This window comes from Hemibagrus wyckioides, linkage group LG16 (assembly GCF_019097595.1).
Source record: "Hemibagrus wyckioides isolate EC202008001 linkage group LG16, SWU_Hwy_1.0, whole genome shotgun sequence".
NCBI classification, from domain to species: Eukaryota; Metazoa; Chordata; class Actinopteri; order Siluriformes; family Bagridae; genus Hemibagrus; species Hemibagrus wyckioides.
Window position 1 is genome coordinate 228,654 of NC_080725.1, and position 9,849 is coordinate 238,502.

Here is a 9,849-nt window from a genome sequence, read left to right on the forward strand (position 1 = left end):
TGTCAGATTTAAATGTTCAGAACACTGCATGCAGGGACTTTAGGAAAGCGATTATAATCATCACCATTTCAACCAAGGATCCAGCGATGCTGAACATTTGATTATTCTAAAATCAAAAACACACACAGACATCCAGCCAACATCATCTCCTACACAGCTAACAGGTAACCTGTTTATGCAAATCTTTAGCAAATTGCAAAAAGCTATTGCTAAATTGAACTCCAAAATGGTGTCTGGTCATGTGAAATTAAATTATATGTAAAAGAAAAACTGTAATTAATTGGATCTAAAGCTGTGAGCGGAGAACTGAAAAAGTGATGGACCGCACACACCATGGAGACAGTTGTTTGAATTAGTTGCTTTACTGTCTCATAACTAATTTGCGTTGAATTCAGAAAATCTCTTTAACTTTAAATGTCACTTGCCTCACTGTCTCCAAAACACTGCTTATGTATCCTGAATGAATGCTCTTCTATCGCTTTGTCCCGTTAGTCTGAACACAGGGTAAGAAGTGCCAGAGGAAGGGTTTTGTGTAAGTTCACCTGCAGGAATAATCATTCTACACTCCGTTGCATTTCTGAAGCATTCTTTGATTCCTGATTCCTGAAAAAGGCAACACCTGAAATGTGAAAAGCAAATGAATGAATGAGATTTCACATGGGCCGTGAAAGACAATGTACTTCTCACTTTGCCGTGACTTTGTCTAGGTGAACCTGGGAATTTAAGAACTTCCTTGTTGTGCACCAGCAAACAACAGAACCCACAAGGTGAGTGTTCAGTGTTAGTGAGTTGCTAAATTTGTCGTTCAGTGAAAAAATCACAGGGTAAAATATGTTGCACACCATAATTTTATACCTTTTTCTTGTGCGCTTCCAAATGTATTGCAACAGTTTGGAGAAGAACCACATATGTTCATGGTCATGTGTCCCAAATCTTTTGGTCTTAGTCCTTAAAGCCAAGCGTTTAGAATTGAAGTGTGAGTTTGAATGTTTTAGTGTTTTTGCTATGAGAAAGACATTTGTTGCATGACCTCGTATAGCTCATAGACATCCAGCCAACATCAGCACCTGCACAGATGAGTTAACCTGTCCATGCAAATCCTCAGCAGATTGCAGCAGAGGATGTCACATCTGTCTTTGTTGGACTCTGGAACTGGTCATGTCTAGTCATGTACCTATAGCTTACAGTTACATAGATCTTAAGCAAAAGGACTTCATTTGAATTCCACACAAATCTTATTTCCGATCCTATTAAAATGCACATGGTTGTTAATATTCATCCAGCAGGACAGACAGGAAGCTCTTAGGACTAGACCATCCATGTTCAACAGTGTGCAGAATGCTGACTTCATCCAGCCTAAAATACATCTGAACTCTAGAAACCTATAAATCAAATACACTGTATTTATACACAGAACTACATGACATTCCTCACCTTTTTACTTCAGTTGACCTTCAGGTTCTCAGAAAAGCCTTCACTTTCTTTCACTAACAATCGTATCCTGCCAGATTTCCTTAACCGATCCCTTTCCTGAAGAGCAAAGACAAAAAACCTTCCCATTGCGTAAACAACTTGTCTTGATTACTCTTTCCTCATAAATATAACCATGACTTTCGACTTTCTGCTGTTCCACTTGTTATGCTTGCTCAACCTCCTTCACTGCTGCCAAGGATATTTTCTTAGTTAAGGTGTTAGTCACTGGGAGATGATCTTCACCACATCTTCCCTCCAAGCATTACATTCAATTTTAGCAGACACCCTTATCCAGAGCAACTTACAATTTATCTCATTTTATGCAACTGAGCAATCAAGGGCCTTGGGATTCAAACTTACAACCCTCTGCACTAGTCCAACACCTTAACCACTGAGCTACCATATCCCCAGCACAGCATCTTCATTTTGTCCTTCACATTCCCTTATTGACAGTGAAGGTTTATCCAGTCAGGCCTCCACATATCTCTTGGACTTTAGTTCTTGCTGGTCATGTCCGTTAGTCATGTTCTCAGTCATCCACATCCTCAGTAATTGTTCATGTATAGCATGTTTACAGAATTACCTACTAGATCCAAACCCAGCCTAATGTGTGGCCCTTCCACCAAGATCGTCCTTCTGACTGTTGTGAACACCCCATAGAAGCTCTCTGAAATTACATTTCGTTCTACCCCTGGATGCATCTCCAGCTTTCAGTAACCACCAGATGATCCTGGACACTATGTCCAATATTTGACTCACAGGACTGTACTTAAAAGGTTTATATCCTAACTCTCACGATAATCTTACAGGGTATCATGAATTAGCAAGGAGTCCAAGCTGCATCAGTCAACAAAAAATAATCCTCAAAGATTTGTACTTGGCACGTCTTACTGTGCAGTATTTTGTTGGGAACAGTCAGCCACATTCACAGCTTCTCTCATCACTGCTATACTATACTGCTCAGCTCTCTCTGTCCTTCACTTTTTAGGACGCTGCATCATGGCTGACCTGTGCTCTGACCCCAACCCCCAAAGATGGGATATGCGAAGAAAGAATTTTATTGTGCATAATGTATATGTGACAAATAAAGACAACTTAAACCTAAACCTTATTTGCCTACACCCATTTCAAGCATGCTTGTACACATGCACCAATGCTTGCAGGTCCTCTTGCTCATATTTAGCATGGATGATGGTTCGTCACCTGTAACTCCAACACCACATTACTGTTTAACACGGATTGTTATTATTCTCATCAAGAACTGTTACCTTGGGGTCACAACCAATGACAGTGTTGCCTGCCTGAGCTACTTTATGGCATCTTTCAGGTCTGAGTAGTATAATATCAGGAACATTGACCTACACCTGTCATGTATAATAAGTGAAATAACTCCAGGCATTAACCATTTCATTTGATTCACCTGGCTGGCCTATGATCTTACAGTATTAAGCCATTACAGCTTATTGAAAAATTGGGTGGTACATCTAGATTTCCATCAGCCAAACAGTTTTTACTGTTTTACTACTCTGAATTTAGAGTAACATGTACAAAAACTTGTTAACTCCTATGGGACTGTGTTCCAACCTGAACCGTATTAGCACATGAATGAATTGTATCTGGTCAAACCGTCACTGTGGGGTCAAACCAAACTCTTCTTCCTCATGGATCTGTGATGTTGGTCTCATGGTGGTCACAGAATTCTGCAATACATAGGTCACATTTAGTTAGTAGTGTCCATTTACTTTGGATAAAAGCATCAGTGAAAGATCGCCATAAAAATGTCTTTAACCCGAGACAGACAACTTTGAAGTTTACCTTTTTTTTTATTGCTTGAATGCAGGATCTAACATCTTTAGGACAATTTGCCAAGTCTTTCTGGACAGTCATTTTAAAAGTATGCTCAGTTGTCCACTCAGTGGGTCACTGTTTTGTTTTCGTCTGCTCCTTTACTCCCACTTGCATAATGCAAAGCAAACTCCACCGTCACATCTGACATAAAGCTTAATATCCATAGCCTATTTTGTTTGATGTTTCAGCATCTCCCTTGTGACTTTATTTGTTTAGTTAACTTTAGGATGTTGCATAACTATTATAGTAATGCAATAAAACATTAGGGGACAGGATGTAGCAAGAGAGAGAGCTATCTGCATAGTGCACTGGTGAATCATCCATGAGGGCCTGGCTGTGTCCACAATCATTTCCTGTCTAATATGCTACAGAGTACAGAGCAGCAGTACAGTATATTGACCATGTAAGGGCCTGTGTAAACAGCTAAGTACACACAAAATTCATAGGAAGAATGCGATGAAACATGCAAACTTTGAGACATGCAGATAGGTGATAAGTTAAAGGAAAGAACAACATAAAGTGCCTTAGTGAGCTGTTTCACCATCATTAGACAACAGGACAGCTTCATGACAAACTCATGATGTTGGTATAGATTGCAATGTCGACTTTGCTCCTAGAGTTCATCCAGCGTTGATCCCAGGGTCGCGATCGGGTGAGTGTGAAGGGCAAAGGATATAAATGACCTCATTTACATAGTCAGCAAACCATTCCGTGAGCGCTAATGCCCTGTGGATGGAAGCACTGCCATCCTAGAAGAGACCGTCATGAATGGGAAAGGCACCACCCCACCCCACACCAAAGCACTAAGCACACTGTACAACAAAAAATCCGCTTGGTTTTCCTTTATTTTGTCTCTCTTCTGTAAAGGAAGAATTTGGGAAGGGAATAGGGGGAAAGGCAAACTGTGTGACTCCAGGACTTTAAGAACAGCATTCTACACCTATCCTAGTGCAAGCAGTTCTGTTGTACATTGAAAATGAGTACAGAAGGAAGCAGGTTCACTACATAACCATGTAGTTAGGAATACATGCCTTATTTGGTGCAGCTGTAGTTAATGAACTCATGAACCATAAGTAGTAAAACACCCATAAGGGAATAGAGTATAATAAAGTATCTAAAGTATATTTAGCCCACTATTCCAATCTCTAACTGATAAGAGTAACAGTATTAGGTTATATAACACATTATCTCCAGCCTCTGCTACTATGAGATATTCCTCCATCTTAGAGCTGCTACATTCCCAGCAGTTTTTCTATCAGACAAGTTCATGAATCAAAGTCGAACCTCAAGCAAATTTCAGACTTGAACTTTCAACTGAAGCAAAATGTCAGAGTTTCACATCGACAGAGGCCAGGATTTACATTACAATGCATGTCATTTTGCATACAAAAAGAAACATTTTCATTTCTCTTTCTTTACATTATGCATCAATATGCTAATCCTGCTAGTTGCTCTAGATTTGACTTCTGAGCCGCTATTTATTTTTTAAATGTAAAAATTTTACTTCAATTGATATTTATATAATTTTGAGGTCAGAAGATCTGTAGGTAGATGTAATTAATGTCTTGTTAGTAATCATTTTAGTTTTCAAGCGATCTGATCACTGTCAATGTGCTCATTTCTCATTTATTTATAATCAGATGTGAGCAATTAACCATAACATCCACCAGTGTTTAGAGAAATACTGAACACTTTATTACTGGACTTTAGTACTGGACGGTTCTGGTCATTTTCTTTACGATCGATGTGTTCAGCACAGCTATGTGCTGGATTTGCAGAATAATCAGAAATAATCTTTTTTTATGGTTTCAGTAAAAAACGAGAGAAAGAAATTCTGTATGACTGGAGAAAAGGAATTATTTAGAGAGAGATTAAGAAAGTATTTAGCCGTTCTTAAACGCATGAGTGCCCCCTTGTGGTGTAAGTGAATATTTGTGCTTTGTTTCAGAAAGGATCACCTTGGCTGAACTCAGTAATCATTCATGTTCATCCTTTGTTTCATGAACAAAACATGTGAAGACTATTGTGACCTACATTAAAGAAGAAGTCACGGGTCAGCCCTGGGAAACTGACCAGTGCATCAAACACTTTCTCATGCTTCAAGGTCTTTCACCATGTGAATCAGGTGAAAAAGTGAACAATATTTCATATTCAGCAAATGGTGACCTGTAGTCAATGTGCAGTTGTGGAGTGAGAGAGAGATTTGGGTTCAGGGTTAGAGGTACTACCTGAGAAAAAGAATCTAACGAAGGTAATTGTGTTCTTATGTGAAATGCTTGAAAAGGCGGCATTAATTTGTGTACACGTGTACTTCTGTTGTATTAGTCAAAAGAATGAAATCAAGGGTTACAGCATGTAGGTCATGTATTAACTCTAATCTCTCTGAGACTGACACTTGATTAGTGTACTTGGAACAGATATATTAATGGAGGATTTACTACTTTTGAATTTGAAATAAAAAATCGGCCTTGAACAACTCAAATATAAATCTTTATAATTCAGATTCCAATTTTTTATTTGTCACATATGAAATCATACACAGTACGACGTAGTAATTGTGTAATTGAGACACAATGGCTGCCAGGATTTTTATTAGAATTCAATTTTATTTTAAACTTCTACCATTGACTAGTTGGTCTAATTTAACTGTAGTTAATGGTTTCTTACATTACCCACAATGCCGTTTGACTCCCCACTGATAGTAACACCTGTAGGAATTAGCCCTAGCTTCATAAGAGTGATGCAGCAGCACTGTCTCTCTGTCCAGCTCTCAGAGCTCCTCATCTGTACACTCTGCTCAAACAGATCAGCGTCCAAAGCTTCAAACACCACAGTCTTCTTACAGATAACTAGTTATGTCCCCAAGTGACATCATTGTGGTACACAACTGTTAACTTTGCATGGGAATAATGAAAATACAGAACAAACCAACAAATTACTACCAGATTCACAAACTTTAAACATATTCAATGTGGTTTAGCGTGGAGATTTTTTTTCAAACTATCTTAATGCATTTAGAATTCAGTCCTTCCCTCTTATAGCCTCCAGTTTAAAGCAGCACTCGCACAGTCGCTCTCAGTGTGAGTGTCGCGTGGCTCCACCGCAGGCCAACCACATCGGGCCAAGGAAAGACTCTATAGACTTCCATTGGATATCCGGTGGTTTAGCCTGGCAGCTGCAGCGACTACATAATAAATTAATCATTGAACCACATATTTTAGCGCCTCAGTCCTATTGTTAATTGGCATAGTGGCTAATTCCTCCTGCCAGTATTACACATTTTAATTTTGGTATGTTTTTAGTTGAATAATTGTTACTTTCTTGATGTCTCCCTTACAAAAATATTACAAAAATCTATCAGATATTAACGCTTAAATATGTTTTTTATGTTTATATCAGCAGACACCTTATGAAATCTGTAATGAGAAACACTGAATGTTCTTTTGCCTATAAAGTCACCTGCATTTGAGAAATCCAATATAAAGTACAATGCTACAGATGTTTAGGCCTAATGTACAAAATGTTAAATTTTTTTTTACTGTTTTTTACATTGAATTGCTGTGAACCCTTCTGAAACTGAGTGTGAGGGTGACAGTTGAGGCACCTGTCATGCAAAGAGCTCATCCCCACTGTTTGCCCCTAGAGAAGTGAAATCCTCTCAGGCCGAATGCCGAGCAGGTGACCCCCCCCTCTTGGTCACCACAAGGCCCAGCCTCAACAGAAATACACACTGGTTTACCGGCAGCGCGTGCTAGGCACCGGCATCTGCCTGCCCAACACCTTCCGAAGGCTGCTATCAGATGCCTCCAGGCAGCCTAGCCTGACCAAGGGCCATAGTTCAGCTTCGGCTGTGGCTTTCAGACCTCAGGCAACGCACAGCTCTCTGTGGGTGACCTGCATCCGGCAGATGTCCCAGATGCAGGGCCGAGGGGATCCCACCACAGGAGGGAGGGAGGAGGTGTGTGTGTGTGTGTGTGTGTGTGTGTGTGATGGGGTTTGCATAAAAGAAAGCCCCTTCTCCTGTGCAAGGCCATTTCTTCCGTTTAGTCTCGTGAGAAACTTCCAGCAAGAGCAGATGTGCAAAATAGAATTGTTTTTTTCCTTTCCATTGTTTTTTCTCTTAAATTGCTCTCTCTCTCTCTCTCTCTCTCTCTCTCTCTCTTCTGTAATAAGTTATTTCCTTTTGCTCAAAAAAAAATCAACATAAAGCAAACACTGTAAGGACTCATTCCAGGTCTGCTGGTTTTAGGTCTGTGTGAGTGGTGAGCATTTTGAATTAGATAAAGATCATGAATAAACCAAATGAACTGGATGAGCCTCTGATTAAACTAGAGCCTTTTATAAACATCCTTATCAATATGTCTAGGCATATGTTCAAAAAAGAGATGCTTACTAAATTATCTTGAGTATAATAAATGATTTACGATATGTTTATGATCAGTTAGTCACTCACTCACTGTACATCAACCCTTCTTGTATTAGGCCACAAAGGTCAACAACCATCAAAGGGCAACTAAGTGCCTGCAAGCTCTAATCCAGTTATAAGGATTATATGGTTTATTTCATATCATCGTTGTTCATCATGATGTAAGATAGGCCATACAAACACACTCACTTTTCCTATCTCATTCACCGAGATGTTATGTAACAATCAATTGCACCTGACCAAGACGTGATTAAATGTTACTTATCTAACCCATCTTTATATCACTTGGTTATTTCTGGTGACCAAGTGCTATTTTCCTGCTCCAACCAACCCCGGAAACACAAGGCAATAAACTCCGAGACCGCACTGGCTCTTTGCATGTGTGGGGCTTTCCGCTCAAATCCGATACATGACTATTGTGATATTAAAAACACGTGCATGTGTGCTTGAGTGAGATTCTAGATGGAAGAGGTTAGAGCATGTGTGAGGCCGGATGCCTGTATTCTCTGTGGTTCTGTCCTGCAGTGCTCTAGCCTAGTCAGCATGCTTTCCACTGAAGTGTGTGTGTGTGTGTGTGTATGTGTGTGTGTGTGTGTGTGTGTGTGTACCCTTGTATACTTACCTTTCTAAAGAAGTGAAAATATGTGGTAGTATACAAGGGTACACACAAACACACACACACACACACACACACACACACACACACACACACACATACACACACAGATTTCTCTCTTTGGGGACAATTGGAGTGTTAAATAAGTCATTACTCCTAAACTAGGAATGTGTTTTATTTATATAAAGGTTCATAATGAACAACTTTCTCATGTCAATTACAAACAATTATTGTGAATTCAGCCTTTTAGCAATTTTAACCATAATTCTCAGCCTCTGTTTGCACCTAGCTGCACACTGTGCACTTTACGTGGCTAAGACAAACTTCTGTCCTAGCTCTGTGGTGGTGTTTGTTGTTTTGTGTTGAACTTGTTGTTGTATGTTTCTGTAGCACCAGGTCCTGGAGAAACGTTGTTTCATTTCACTATGTACTGCGTCAGATATATGTGGTTGAAATGACAATAAAGCTTCTTGAATCTTGAATCTTGAACCTAAGGACAGTGTTCATGAGTCTTTTTTATCTGCTCAGAATTCTGTAATTATCTCTGATTTTATTTCCATTTGTTGACATTTAGGATCTTCCTGGTGTTGCTCAGATTGCTCAGGCCTGCCTTGTGATCCTGTTTGATAGCCTGTTAGTATAAACTGTTTGTTAGCACAGAAGGGGTCTTCATGACAGTTTTAATTGCAATATGGTGTACCTCAATGGTCAGCTTTAGACCCTCCTATTATTCTCCCTTTGGACATAAAAAGGAAGGCTGTATAAATGCTTAAAGAAATTTGATTCCTTTAAATTTGGATGAATCAAAAGTACTGATGTTGTGTACTAAATGTGACTGTAAAGCATATATATTATATCCAGTTCAGAATGTTAAACAATCTCTGTATTCTTAGCATAGAATTTTCTAGTTGTAAGTGAATATGTGAAGTTAATGAAATCTGGTATCTGAACACTGATATCATTAGAGCATAGTATAATTTACACACTGTACACTGTGTACAAGTTCAGGCCAGTCAGATGGGTGAATAGTGCTATCTAGTGGCCTAAAGGACAATTAACTGTTCCAAGGACAAAAGCACTGAAAGCTTGGAGATATAAGTAACCTCTTGTGCTGGTACAGTACAGTATCATTATATCTGGAGAGACATTATTCACATTAAATGTAAATGTGCCCTAGATTCTCTTAATGTTTATAATGTCCATCCAAATTTCTAGCTTTTTGTCATGTTTTTTTGTCATGTGCATACATAGTGCTTTGATCATCTACATAGAGTAAAATTTTCCTGTATATTAATCCTGATACCTATACACTGATCAGGTCTAAACAGGATAGCTATTTTATACAAGAGCAAATTTATCTCCTGGCCACATTTAACAACCATGCACAGGCTTTGTGAACACTGATGTTGGCAGCAATCAACTTAAAATAACATCATAAAACCACAGATAAGCAACACTGGAAGTTGTTAGAATGTTAAGAGCCTTC